Here is a 15823-nt window from a genome sequence, read left to right on the forward strand (position 1 = left end):
TCTCTCTCTCTCTCTCTCTATATATATATATATATATATATATATATATATATATAAGCACTTAAAACAATAGCCTAAAACCTAAGAAAATCACCAAAATCAACAAAATCCCTAAAATTTCGGAGTCTAGAAACATGACCGTTATAGTACTTTCGGTCGCCCGGATGACCATGGTCGGTTGACCAACAATATGGCCAATGGCAGACTAAAACTTCTCGAGCTCATTCGGTCAACTGACCATGTTGCATCGATCAATTAAACCTATGTTATCGGTCGATCAAACATTGTGTGTTGGTAGACTGATGACCGACTTTCTGCAGGGTCTGTAAATAGACCTTCTTGTATATGTTTCTCTTAAATATCTTTTCTTCATCAACTTGCCTCCACCTCCTTGGATATCATCATTACGTCGAAAATATCATCCATCCTCACATAGTGGCACTAAATTGCTTAATAAAATATATCCTGTATTATATAACTCAACAAGCAATTAGTACCTATAATGGGGTTTGTTAATCATCATCAAAATAAGAGACCTAACAATACTTCATTTTAAAAAGAGAGAAATCTAATAGTGACTAGACTCCTCTACCAAGCTTTCTTGCAACCTTTGTCTTTGCTTGTTCTTCCGGCTAATTGTTTAAGATAAATTTTGAGTTTTTTGACAAGTGAATGTGGGTTTAGTTGGCTGAAGTTGGCTGTCCAAGAGAGTGGAGAAAGAAGGGGAGTTTGTAATGAATTTTCTTTTAAAATGAGAATTGGGGCAGGGGGGGAGGTAGGCATTGAGTGTTATATACCTTGACCCAAGTGAAGTGGAAATATTTGATTATGGGAAATTATAGGGTTTTTTATGTAATTTTCCTCTCCACTAATGACCGCTGAAATTTGTTTAAATGTGGTATTAAAATTTCTTTGTCTTTTTGTTTAACATTAGTCAAGGTTTAAGTCTTAGATAATTAGGGTTCTCATGCTGGAGTTAGTATGCATGCTATAACTTAATTAAATAGAACTTTGATGGGAACATGACTATAATTTATTCTCATGACATTGAAAGACATGAATAAAATTTATAGATATTGGAGTTAATATTGATAACGGTATCTGAGTATCAAAAAGGATATGGAATATTACACACTTTCCCCTATAAAGGTAAATTCATCACCTATTACACACTTTCCCCTATAAAGGTAAATTCATCACCAAAATTGTGTACCCTTCAAATAAATTTGTTTATATCTTCTGCATCTCGGCTTCTATTTTTCATGTTGCCTCCTTAACCGCTTAATTGTTCCATAATACTTTAACTAGGGATATAGATTTATTCCTTAGTTGCTTCTTTTTAAGATCTAGCACTCAATGGGTCGTTTCTCATAAGATACATCCTACCACAGGGCAAGCCTTAGTACCAAATGATGTGCCCTACATCTGACACGTATTTCCTTAGATTGAAGACGTGGAACACATCATGATTCTTCTCTAATTCTTGCAGCAAGGCTAGACGATAAGCTACAAGTCCGATCCTCTCCAATATCTAGAATAGTCCAATGTACCTTGCTCGGAGTTTGCCTTTCTTTTCACTTTGTAGGGTGTAAAATTTGATTTTCCGAAATGGGGACTTCATTTATATTGATAAGAGTAGCTTATTACAAACTAATGAATCCAAGTTATAACAGAAGCGGAGGGAATTCCCTTATTGTTTAACGTGGGGTCTTTGGTAGTGATAGGATACCTCCCTCAAGGCTGAAATCGAGTTTACTTCCCTTGGATGATCTGAACGAAGTTGTAGGTGAGCTTCAGTGGTAGTAGAAGCTCACATTAATCGTGTTTGAGTTCCCAAGCTTAAAGGCTATCAAGGCCGAAAGCTGGAAGAAGATGCTACAGTGCAAAAGAAATGCAAAGAGCAGGTCGTTAGCTTAATTGAGAAGTCCAACCAACCGAAAAGCCAATCACCACCTTTTTCACGTAGCCAAGAGGGGATCTTAAATAGGAAAGAGATAGCATGGTCACCCCCTTGAATCATGGGATGTGACCATGTATTGTTGAGAGATGTCATGCCTCTTACTCGTACTGTGAGTGGCTACCTAATAGGTGCGGAGTACTATACTCCCTCCTCAGATCATGGGAAATAGGAAGGCCCATCCCTGTATGTGACATCATAGCCGCTTAGTGCTCTGGTGAGATTGACGAGTTTGTAGGTGAACTGCTGATTGCGTGGACACGTAGACGAGCTAGATTCGTGTTGGCGAACTTGGTACTTCAGTGGACTCGACTCATGCTGATGTGTCAAGCATGTAGGCAGAATTGAGCTTTTGATGGTAGGCTCGACAATTAAAATGAGCTTGCTTGGCTCTTCTGCATGCAGGCATACCCATATAGGTGGGTTTTTAGGTCTTCCTGTTATTAAGGTAATTTTTATAGCCTATAAGACCCCCTTAAAAGTTTTTAGACCTAAACCCGGTCGTGTGTGGTTTGGAACACTTTGAACAAAGAGGATCACTATTCATTGGTGGGCATATGCACCCCAGATGAGTTGGTTTGTTTTGGGCGAGCTCACGTGATAGGCGAGCTCAAGCAACTAGCGAGCAGAGTCAGACGAACGAGCTCAAGCAGTAGGCAAACTCAAACAGCTAGCAAGCTTAATCAACAGGCAAGCTTCACATGTTGACAGGAGAGCTAATTTATGTAAGCGAGCTTAAGAGACAGGCGAGCTGATTTATGTAGGTAAGCTTGAGAGATAGGTGAGCTCGAGATATGGGCGAGATTCGCTCTTATAGGCGAGGTCTGAAGTAGTGGTGGGCGAGCCACGTGTTCACGGGCGAAGCCTCGTGCTTACCAGCTGGGGCAGCATGGGCGTGTCAGGTCGTATTAAATGTGATTGACAAGGTGACCTTATTTTCATGCGCCTCATTTGGCGACGAATCATGGCCATTGATTTCAAAAACCGTCTTTTGAGTTTGGGCGTTAGATCAGCCATGAACCGCTACTTGGTTTTGGTTTCGGATTTGTTCTACCATGTCTACTCCCTGTTTCGATTGTTCGTCTGTAACCGTCGAACCTGAACTGTGAGAGTGATCTGAGTCGTCGGTTCTGATCGTGGTAACGCCTCTCAACCATCGGCATTTTGCTTTAAATAGGCTTTGTATCCTTCCTTGGGAGACTATTGTGCTTAGCAATTTTTGCTCATTCGAATCCTTTAGAGAGAAAGAACTTGACTTTCATCAGACTTTTCTCGTCTCTCTTTCATCGACACTGACATGGTGCTAAAATCCAAGAAGTAGTTACAAGGAAAGGTCCAAGCCGCTCTTACGGTACGTCATAGCTAGTGCAACCCGGCCAACGAATCGCTCGCGAACATACTTGGGTAAGTCCCAGAGGCTGTGGGATGACCTCATGTTGATGAACGAGGCGGAACTGAGAAGATGAGCAATGCTTGCTCATCTTCCATAGCAAGCTTTGCCATTTCAGGTGATTTTCTACAATTTTAGACGGAGTTAGCCCTTCTTAGGTGAGTTTAGCCTTTGTCAAGCGAGTTTAGCCTTTGTCAGGCGAGCTCAGCCCTTGCTAGGCGAACACAGCTTTTATCAGGGGGGTTCACCCTTTGTCAGGTGAATCCGGAACTTTTCAGGTGAAGTTGACTTTGTCAGGTGAGGTTTACCTATGCCTAGAAGACCGCCTATTTGGAGTCAGAATTTTCTAATTCTCTTTGCTTTATTTTGTAGACGCGTTTTCTGACGAGGCCCTCCTGAAGGGCGTTTCCATCGGCCTTGTTGGTAGCACGGGCTATGTAGCCCCCTCCTGATTTCCTTTTCTCGACCCAATGCCTGTGTTTTCCACTGACAAGTCTGTCGAATTGGTGAAGAAGGTGTTCGACGGACATCACTCTACGTTGCGTGAGTTGACCACTGATGTAGTGCTGAAGGACACGGCAAGGAGGGAGCTAAAAAAACCCAGTTCTTGTTTGGTGAAGTTGTGGCTGACTCTTCGGCTCTATTGCTTAGAGAGATTAGCTGGCTCCGAGTCATGGGCAGGGACACTACTACATTCCTAGCATGCCGAGAGGGTTCTCAATTGTTGAGCTATGTTTACTCTCGGCTCCAAAAATGATGAATTGGGATCTGACCCCTATTCAGAACAGGGTGATTTGTGGGGTCTTTACTAGTTCCATAGCTGGATACAGGGTTGACAGCTCCTGCAAGCGTGTGACTACTCTGCATCCGGTCTGCTGTAGAATGAGTTACACATAGGGGAGACGACTATGGTGGTGGAGACCTTCCATCGTTGCTTCTTCCAAGCTAGGAGACAATTTCCCCCGAAGGATTTCAGGGCTTCAGAGTGGATTCATTCTACATCTGGCAGCAACACCTGGTGGTCTAAGATCAACGAGTACATCTTGGTAGAGAATTCTGATCTTGAAGGGTCAGAGTTGTATGTGGCTATCAGGACCACCCAACACGGCCTGCAGATTAATGCTCCCCAGTTCCAAAGTATCTTAGAATTGTACTATCCGGATAGAGTCACGATCTTCACACCTAATGGTGAGTTAGGCATAACACTCCACAAGATGTATGACGTATTGGGGTTGCCATTGGGAGAATTCCCTTATGAGGACTATGTGTCGGGTCACGATGAGATTGACTACCTCTCGGCCAAGTTCCCTCACGTGGTGGAGACCCTATGAGAGCTGCTTGGCTATTACCACATATGTCTAAATACCCTAGGGATGGTGAATCATAAGGGTAAGAAGAAGAGGGCTCTAGGGATCAGCTATAAGAATTAGGCTGATTACCTATTCCCATACAATGATGTTAAGGGGAGGCCCATCCTGCCATTAGACGAGTGCTACCAGGTTGAGGTGGAGAGGAGAATATCCGAAGGCAGAGCTACAAAAATCCTCGAGCATGATGAGGGTGGGTTCAAGGTAGGGACGATCTAGTAGTCATTCAACCATCAGGTCAAGTCCCTAATATCATCAAAGGCTTTGCTCGCGGAGTACCACATGTTGTGGCTGAAGAGGTGCGTAGTCCCACCCATTCTTTTGAGGCAATCCCAGTGGAGGTCATCTACCCAGCGGTTTGCTTGGCTTACGGGCGGTCATATGCGTTGGTGTCGGCGAAAGTGGCATGCATCCAGAGAGGGGTCCACATGCTAATGACCTAATTCTATCGAGTGTCATATGTCGATGAAGGGGACGACGAAGTCACCAAGACTCCTAACCCTCGAGTCGGGTTGCCGTACACCTATCTCATGGTATGGTTCGTTTATCACTGCGAATGTTTGATGATCGCACTGGTGGCTCTTTAGGAAGAAGGGTTCATTCCTGATACGGCATAAACATGTACCAAAAAGGTTGCAAGTGCACAACCGTATCAAGTTATAGTATAAAGATATCGATCCCACGAGGAAGGTGTAGGAGAAAATATAAAATTGGTTCTTATTTTGTGTGCGTGACAAATAGGAGTGATAAGTGAATGTGATTGTGAAGAGATTGAGAGAGTGAAAATGGTGTGTAAATAGATGCAAAGTGTAAGTGAGAGTGGATTTGAAAAAGAATGAGTATGATCAATAAGGTGAGAAGGAAAAAATGAATAAAATCAAGAAACAAATGAAAAATCAAGAATGAAGAACAAAATTCAAAAATAAAAGAAAATGCAAGAAATTAAAGATGGTGGATTCAATTATAGATATGAATAATCTAAAATTGAACCCACTTCTTAGAAAAGGGTGATTCCCTAGAGGGTTCTAGCCTAAAGGCGAATCAAAAAAATTAAAATAAACAAAAAGAAAAACTAAACCCAAGAGGGTTCTAGCCTCAAGGTGAATAGTACAAAAAATTAAAATCTAACTATAAAATAAATTGCAAAAATCTAAACTACAAAATAAAATTGCAAGAATTAAATACAAGAAAATAAATCTACTATAGAAGCATGAAATAAATCTAAGGCAAGAGGGTTCTAGCCTCTTGGCTATTTAACAAGAAAATAAAATCTAACTACAAGCATAGAAATAAATCTAAACTAATAAGCAATAAAAGAGAAAAAGAAAGAAATGCAAACCTTCAAATAATTCTCCATCTTCATCTTCATCTTCATCATCCAACAAATAGAAGAAGAGAAAAATTTAAAGTGGTGAAAAAATTATTATTATTAATTGCAACAAAAAGTTACAATTTTGGGAGGCCTTCTTAATTAAGAGTAGCCCTCCTTTCCAAAAGGAGTTACAAAAATTTTCACACCCTTAACCCCTCACTCTCTACCCCTCTTTATAGTAATCTTCAATGAATATGAGCCATTGGATTTGTCTTGAGCCCCAAGCAACAATCTCCACCTTTGAATTTGCTTTTTCTTCTTCTCTAGCCCAACATAAGAGGCTCATATGATTTATTTGATTTTCAAAAGAAAATCAAAATCCAATACAATTTTCTGCAGTCCAATATAATTTTCTGCAGCCCATGTCCGGTCCTATTCATTTAGTTGAATTTCAAATCTAATCTCCAGCCCAAGCCAGCAGGTCCGGCCCATTGGTGTTTCATTTAATTTTCAAAATGAAAATCTGGCAGCATTAGTTCAGTCTCAAGAAGTTGGTCCGGTCATTTGATTTTCAAAAAATGAAAATCCAGCCCATTTAAGAATGAAAACTGCAGCAGCTTGTCTGGTCTCATATTTCATGATTATTTGATGAATTCGGCCCATTCAAGCTCCGGCCCAATTCATGTGCTCATTTGATTTGAAAATGAGAAGCTGCAGCAATAATTTCAACTCAGCAGTCCGATCCACATTTATGTGAAAATTAAAATCCCAATCTTTACAGCCATCAAGTCCGGTTCTTCAAGCTTCCCATTTGAATAGTCATTTCTTAATGGGCTTTGGGTTTTAAAGCTCACTTGAGAAAAAAAATAGGAGTTGTGCTGGCTTCATAGACTTGATTTTGTGGGCTGTGCATTAATGTGATGGAGGCTTTTTTGGCCTTGCTTCATAATTCATTTGTGCTCTTTGGGCTTCAAAATTGCTACAAAATAGAGAAGAGAGATTTTTGAGGGGTTTTTACATTTAATAATATTTATTTATATTTTCATTCAATTATGTGCAAACTAATCTAACAACAATTATTAATGGTATATTTATTCATATAAAATAGATATGAGGGTATAAAATTATAATAAAATGTGATTATCAATCCCGTTTGTCCAACGCCTGGAGAAGTGCACTTGGAAGTATAAGGACATCTCCGATATGAGGAAAACATTGTCCTATTTTAGGCATTATAATTTCCACTAGTTCTTCACTTATTTCACCGGTGGAGGATATGGTGAGGCTATTTGAGACACAGCAATGGCGGACTAACACACTACCCTTTCCCGTGGCACCTTCAGATGGCTAGTTAACATCAGACCAGGGTATCATATCCTACGTATAGGCTCCATGTGTTATCTCGAGCCGTACATTCCCTGTAGGTTTGTTTGTCAATTTAGGTATGACCACTTGTATGTAGGGAACATTAATCCCTATTTGCGTTATTAAGGAGGGTTAGTGGATGGTGCAGGGGGGTTCTAGACCTACGCAAGCTGCACCAACGCACGCTTTGAGCTACCAGTCAGGGATCACGACCTCCATCATACACTTACCTATTGTCGGTGGTACCGAGGTGCCAGCGTGAATCCTGAGGGTTCCGACTCTGAAGCTCTTTTTTGGCGATGCAGGTTACCGCTCGAGGGCTGCTCCTCACATACCGAGGCAGAGAGGTCGTTAGACTATCGAGGAGTTATTTGAAGATGTTCCCACTGAAGACTCCAAAGACTTTTATGCAGGTTTAGGTGAATTTGGATCATGTGATGCCCTGGCCCCACCTTCTTTCACTCAGTTAGAACCTGCCAGTGACCAAGGGGTGTTTGATGAGATGGCCTAGGTGGGAGTGCGTGTGGAGCATGTCCGGGAAGTAGTAGCTGGATGTATGGGGATGCCCGCTTTTACTCCTAGATGTTTGTTTCCTTCTAAGCGGGAGCGGATGACCGATGCTGGCAGCTCAAGAGGGGAGGCAACTAAGAAAGTTCATCACGAAGACGCGGTGGAGACCACTAAAGTGGTTGAGGGCCAAGTCATGGCTATTCTTGAATCGATTGTAGGGGTAACTTCCTCTGTGACTTAGGCCACTACACTTGTTCCAGTCATTGCATCGGGGACGATCACATTAGCTTCGGGGGCAACTCCCTCGACACTTATTGTGGGGCAACATGCAAGGGCACCACCCGCTCCATCGACCGTATCAGGAGGTAACCTTTTAAAACTCTATCTTTGAGTACAAGGTTGAACTTGTATCACCTAACGTTTGTGTTGACCTAATGTAAGCATGGAGGAGGGGACAATCCCCATTCCTTCTACTGAAAAGGAAGGAAAAGAAGATGAAGAGGAGCTTGACGATTCAGGTGAGAGTGACATTGAGCTTCATCGATCCGTTGATGCTGACCCGCTAGTTGAGACTTTTATAGCAGTCATTGCTGACACTTCTTCCATATTTGCAGCTGACTTGATCTTCACAGCCACTGGTAAAGAGGATCCTCCCTCCAAGGCTGATTGGTCACTAGGGGAGGAAGATGAAAGAGAGGAAGAAGAGGATGAAGGAGAGGATGCTTCGACCTACAGGGAGACATCAAGCTAGGAGGAGGAGGTGTTGGCTCATAAAGAAGTGCCAGCCCAGCAGGGGAGGCCCCAATTCAAGAGGAAACATCTACTCAGCTAGTCTCCATTTCATCGTCTCCTCCTTTGATGACCATTAAGGCCATTGTCGGATCTACGATCGGAACTACAATGGTGCCAACAGGGCCCTTGGCCTTAGTGGTGTCTACCACCACTTCCGTCATTATGGCCACCAGTGCTTCGACCGCAGCCCCGATGGTGACACTGGTGGCTGATGAGGCTACCCTCTCTCATGTGGCCTGCTCTCGTAAGAGATCAGTGGATCAAGCTATTGCCAACTTCTAGGACACCCTCACCGACAACATCAATCTCGCATTGGATGGAAGATTTCCTTTTGAGGAGTTTAAGGTGATCCTAAATTTTCACATGGTTTTCTTGATCAAGATGCTTGGCCTCGACCGCAGCCCCGATGGTGACACTGGTGGCTGATGAGGCTACCCTCTCTCATGTGGCCTGCTCTCGTAAGAGATCAGTGGATCAAGCTATTGCCAACTTCTAGGACACCCTCACCGACAACATCAATCTCGCATTGGATGGAAGATTTCCTTTTGAGGAGTTTAAGGTGATCCTAAATTTTCACATGGTTTTCTTGATCAAGATGCTTGGCATCTCTATTGTCACTCTGTATTATGAGCGCTTAGGGAAGGCAAAGCTGACTATCCATAAAATGTTCGCCCTTCACGCCAAGGGTTGTGACATCATCCACTTTGCATCCGGTGAGGTTCATACAGTCGTGAAGGAGCAAGAACATAGACTGGAGGAGAAGATGTCGTTGGAGAGACGGCTGAAGGAGGAGTTGGAGCGCGTTATCGCTGAGGATGAGTAGGTGGACGAAGAGTGTCACAAGACCAATTCCAGTATATCCAGCCTGGCAGTGGAGATAACGAAGGTTAAGCAAACCATCGCTGAGGCGTAGGCTCTCCTGGTTACTAAGGAGCAGGCCCGTGAGCAATTGATGGAGCAATTAGCAAAGCTCAGGTCTCGACAATGACTGGTCGCTAATAAGATCGAGGAGAAAGACTGAGCCCTCAAGTCGGTCATGACCGATGTTAAGGACTTACTCTCACACTCTGAAGAGGACATCCGCAAAGAGGTCCTAAGCAAGCTCGAGCGTATGAACACACAAGAGATCCGAGAGGTGGAGTCGCAACTGAGAGATTTGTTACTCTATTTGACTATATCATTGTATCCAAATATCTCATTATGAATGAAATTATGTTTTCTATTAAAGCATCGCTCTCTGTGTTTTATTCATATGCATTTTTCTTTCTGCGAGCTAATGCCTAGGTTCCTTTGGTAAGTCTACGGTAGGAGAGCTCGAGTCGCGTGCGAATCCAAAATAGGCAAGTCTTAGCCGTAGGAGAACTTCAAGTGGGGGAGTTCTAGTCGCATGCCAACTCTATTGAGTAAACGTAAGCCATAGGCATGCTTGACTTTAAGAGTCTTAGGCGGGCTTGAGATGGGCTCAAACTGTGGCCAAACTCCAACTGAGTTCAAGCTCCAAGTGAACTTGGGACTAGGTGTGTCCTCATTACAGGCGGACTCGAATGGGATGAGTTTGAATCATCTGGTGAGTCCAAGCTATAGGCGAGCTTGAGTCAGGCGAATCCCGAGTTAACAGGCGAGATTGAGTCATAGGCGAGGGTGAGCTCGAATTGAAGGTGAGCTTGATTCAGGTGAGCTACGTGTCAGCCTGGGGACCTATGTGCTTGCCAGTTATGATGACGTTAGCACGTTGTTTCATATTAAATACAATATAATATGAGCGCCTCATCTCCCACGCCCACGGCTGAATCTTAACTGATCACGCGAGATTCCAAACGCCTCGCCTTGCCTACGACCATTCAATTTGGACTATCCGATCGCACGGTGCATGAGTTCTCTGAGCCACGCGCTCTACAAGCGTATCTCCACTAATAAGATTTTGCCTATATATAGCATTCACCTTCCTCGTTGGGTGATCACAGCACTTGTTACTTTTCTCAGAGAAAATCCAAGCTCTCTCTCTGGTCGTCCTTTGTGCATCGAAATGGCATCATGAACCAAGGTACCCATTTTGAAGAAGAGAGAGGGGTTCTTCTTTTTCCGCTAATGTTGAGGACGTCGCTACCGCTGAGGTCACCATCGCTGTTTGAGTTATTCTCTGTTGTTTTAACCTGCTTTGGTAGGTTAGGGGTTGTGTGTTTGGGGAAGGATAATTCTTGTTCGTCTTTCGTGGCAAGCTTCATCGTTTCCGGTGGAGTTTTTTGTACAGGCACGTCTGTTTGTCAAACGAGTCTCATACGTCAGGTGAGCTCTGGCCTCTGTTACGTGAGTTCCACCTAAGAGGCGGGCTCTACCTTCGTTCGTGCTAGGTGAGACTTTCTCTACATGTGAGCTCGTCTTAGCTTGGGTTGAAATCTCTGATCTGTTTGTTGTGTTACACAGCTCGAGAGGGGATGCCTGGGGTCGGGGTGCTTGCTCCTGATCCTATCCTCCTCTTCGATGATGAGTCAGAGGGGACTGTCGCCGCATCCGCCTCGCAATATGTCCCTCCAACTGGGTCAGAAACAGGATTCCACCTCGAGATTCTATCTATTGCCGTGCTTGTTCACGACCAAGAGCCTCCTTCTCCAGGCTCTCTCTCTGTACAGGCACACCTTAACAAGCATAGCTATCGACTGTCTTTTATAAATGGTCTCGAAAAATTATGCTCATGGTGCATTGATAGGTTGCACCAGCATTTTTGAGTCCCAAAGGCATAACTGTGCAGCAGTACACCCCCACCAGAGTTGTGAATGAGGTGTGCTTCTCATCATCAGGGTGCATCTTGATCTGATTATATCCCGAGAGTCCATCCATAAAGGACATTATTTCAAATCTGCACGTGTTGTCAATGATGACATCTGTGATGGGTAGAGGAAACTCATCCTTTGGACAGGCGGTATTGAGGTCCCTAAAGTCAATGCAGATACGGATCTTATCATTCTTCGTCAGGACTGACACATTATTAGCCACCCAATCGGGGTGTTGTTACTCTCTGATGAAGTTGGACTCAATCAGCTTCTTTACTTCAGCTTCGATTACCATTATGATTTTTGGACAAAACCATTTTTGTTGTTGTTTGACTAGTTTAGCATTTGGACTGATATTGAGGCGATGCATGGCAACTTAGGGATCAAGACCAGACATGTCCTCGTAGCTCCATGCGAAGACATCGATATATTCCCGGATGAGGGATATGAGATCTCCCCTTTTCTGAAGAGGCAGACTGTCACTGATGAATATGGGCTTGGGGTTGGCCTCATCGCCCATGTTTATCTAGAGGATTTTATCCTCAATGGGCGGTTCGCGCTATTCGAACCGACCATTCCATTAAGAACTGATGTGGCGGTCCCATGCTTCATCATAAAGCACGATCTACTCACCCTCCGTGACTTCATGGTGATCAGTCATAGTCATGTTGGTTGTGAGGTCCTTGAATGAGTCTCCCACGTTAACATCCGAGTCCTATGCAGAGGATGTTGATGATCGATCGTCAGAACAGACGTCATCAGAGTCCTCACTGAAGTTGCAGCATAACTCTGATGAAGAGGTTTCTCTCAAAAAAAAAAAAACTCTGATGAAGAGGAGGTGTAACCCAAGCCTCTACAAGTCTTGCTGAAGTAGTTTAGGGGCCTTCCCTTAGGCATGTAGGTGGGTCGAATAATCGTCTTCCACCCTTTGCCATAGTTTAGGCCTTGTTGACGAGTGAAGTCATAGCCCATGTCCTCCAACATGCGTTTCGCTACTTGATTGTATTGTGAAAATTGAGGTACGGGCTCCTCTTCTTCTTGTGCGCAAAGACTCGATCGTCCATCCTTTCATGGCATACGATGAGTATACAGGCAAGTGTAAGGAGGAAGGGTCATACAACCCTAAAATTGAATCGCCGAGCTTGTCATCATCAGACTTCGGACGAGATGACAAGTAAGCAAAGTTAAATTTTTCATTCAGGATAATCTCGTCCACTTGGTCAGCGTCGATTATATCATGGCCTTCATAGCCAATTACAATTGGTTCAAAGTCATCCAAAATAAGACCTTCACCATACTCGGGTTCACTATCTGCCTCATTACCACTTTTGGGTTCCTCGGTCGGTGGGTTGTCAAGGTCCTGGTAGAGCAGGGAATCTGTGAAGTAATTCTCGACTCCCTTGAAGGGTTGTTTTTCGGCAAACACCATCTTCACTTGATCATAGTCGTTAACTTACTTCAAGAATTGATGCAACGTAGATGGGACTATGTGGTTGTTGTGGATCCATGGCCATCCTAACAACATGTTATAGGAAGGCTTAACGTTAATGACGTAGCAGGTCACATCCTTCTTCATGTCACCCAAATGACACTTGAGGTGAATCTTGCCAAGCTGCCGGGTTCCAGTGGTGTTAAAGCCAAAGATGGTGGTAGTTGTTGTGGATAGACATTTCTGAGGCACCCCCAAGTGCTTGATGAGCTTAGGGGGACAATGCTTAGTGCAGATCCAGGGTCGACTTGGATTCTGTCCACCTTGGATGAACTGATATACCTTGTGAAGTATAAGGGTCGGCCATGAGACATGCTCTTGATTAGCATGTCATCAGGGGTGAAGGTTATGCAGGGGACTTGCTGTTGAGCCACCTGGTAGCAATGTGGACAACCCCTTTCTGCATCTTCTTCTATCGTGGGTGAGAAGTGCATGGCGAAAGCTTATGAGTCGGCTAGCAGCTCTTGTAGAGCTTCCCGAGTAGATTTGGACAATCATAGGAGCTCATACAATGTAATCTTGGTCGGAATGTTCTTTAGTTGTGTGAGCACGTCGAACCAGAAGGGTTTGCTCGAACTTGGCCCATCGGGGTTCGGTTGGGGTGCTTCCTGTGGCCCCGGAGAGGGTCCTACAGGATCTTCTACCCTCAGAGGGTAGTTCTTAGCAAACCCTGCCCGCTCTAGTGGACAACACGTCTACCTCATCGTTAGAGCTAGTGAGGGTGGTCATCTCTACTTTGTCCTCATCCAGAATAGTGGAAATGACATTATAGGGTTTGCCTTTGGATTTATTCGAAGGCTTTGAAGTCCACTGCTCATCACTGAGGAGGTCTGGGTAGACCCACATCATTTTCCCTGATGGTAAGATCTATGATACTAGGCCTTTCTCTCATTGATTATAAGGATCAGCTTTAGTGATGTTCAGTACTGCCTTAGGGATAGGAACCACCCCCGCTAGCGCATGAACTTCCGAAAGATTCATCCCGAAACTCAGGGTGATCATGTTCGTAGTCACCTTCCTTTTCCTAAAGCTTATCCTTGAGGATATAGCACTTGGAGGTATGATAGTTGAGGAACCTGTGGTACACACAGTAACTTCGGTCATTAGTCTTGTTCACTTCTTCAGGCTTGGGGACTTCTGACAGCTTGATTCTGTTGCTCTTGAGAAGAGTGTCTAAGGTAGCTACTACCTGGTCTTTGCTGAAGTCGTATTGCCTCGGACGGTGCTGTTCAAACGGCTTAGGTTTCGGCCTCTAGGCCAGTTTGGGAGCCGTAGTGGAATCAACAGCCATGATCTCCTTTCCTCTTGATCGAGGAGGATTTCTAGGTGCACTTGGTTCTGAAGTTCCCCTTTTGGTGTGAGGTTCTTCGACCTCCAGCCTCTTGATCATGTTCTGTACCTGCTTGCTTTGGCGAACAAGTTCTTTCTAGGTTTAGGTTTCCACCGCGCTAACCTTGGATAGAATGTTGATCGAGAGATTGTTACAGCACATCTCGATTAGGGTAGCTTCGGAGACTTAGACCCGACAATGAATTGATCGATTCCTAAATCTCTTCATGAAATCATTGACCGACTCCGATTTCCTTTGCTTTTCAGCAAGGAGGGTGGCCATCGATACTTCTGTGTCATCTTCGAAGAAGTGGGCTAAGAATATTCTTTCTAGATCAGCCTACGATGTGATAGAGCATGGTTCCAACTTGCAGAACCACTCGAAGGCTACCCCCTTAAGGGTGCTGATGAATAGCCGGGTGAGAATAGCGTCCTTCCCCATGAGGAATCCGGTTTGAGACATGAAATAGTAGATGTGCTGTGAGGGGGAGCCATTGCCATCAAATTGTACCAAGCTCATTGGTTTGAACTTCAGTGTGTAAGGGACCGTATCCCACTTAATCGGGTATAGCCTGACTACCCTCAGCTTGTTCATGTTCTATTGAAGCTTCAAGGCGTCGAGTTAGGTTTGGAACTCATCGATCCTCTTGTCTCAGTAAGGACCCCTAGTATGTGATGTTCATGATGATGACTTGGAAGAATGATCTGAATGCGGCCCGATGTTATCTTCTTGTTCAGTCATCTGATTAGGAGTATGTTCCCATTCTTTATTCCCTGCTAGCTTCCGTGGGGTGTGCGAAGTCCTTTTCTTATTCTTCTTCCTATTCAGAAGCTACTCTAACATCTCTCTCATGGACCCGATGGTGGCCTGATGCTCTTCAACTTTTTTAGTGATTGTTTGATCATTCGCAGTTTTCGCCAAGTGCACCCCTACTCGTCCGCCCTGAATCGAGTTTGAGGTTTAGGATGTGTCCATTGCTGAGCAAACCTCATCCTCACCATCGGAAGGAGGTGCTAAGAGCGTATAATTGAGAGGGATGGTGGCCCCCGTTTGAGTACGCGTGCGCAAGAATATACCTCGTGTTCGCATTGAACGAGCTGGTGGTTCGGTCCTAAGGAAAAGTCTGAGTTCGAGGAATCCAAACACATGGCTTTTTCTTTTCTCGTCATGTTGATTGTAGTAGATGAGAGCTCTAAGTCATCAACAACTCGCCTTCTTTGACGGTTGCGTCTCCGAGATCTTCTTCTAGGGCTTCTGAAGCCGAAGTCCAACGGGTCTTCTTGGAGTAGGTCTTCCTGCACCTGCGAAGAGAGGCCAATCTGGAGGAGGAGGACAAGTATTCCTCGTACTTCTGCTGATCGAACTCATATTTGACCTCTGTTTCCACTGGGATGAGGATCCGAGGTTGCGACACGTCAGCCTTCACAGAAAGGCTGCCGGCTCCTACTGTGGTGGCCAGTTTGTTTTCGTCAAAAGTCGCCTTCATTATTGATTTCATTATAACTTTAATCGTTTACAATGAATTCAAATAACAAAAATA

The sequence above is a fragment of the Asparagus officinalis genome, chromosome 2, assembly GCF_001876935.1.
Source record: "Asparagus officinalis chromosome 2, Aspof.V1, whole genome shotgun sequence".
Classification (NCBI taxonomy): Eukaryota; Viridiplantae; Streptophyta; class Magnoliopsida; order Asparagales; family Asparagaceae; genus Asparagus; species Asparagus officinalis.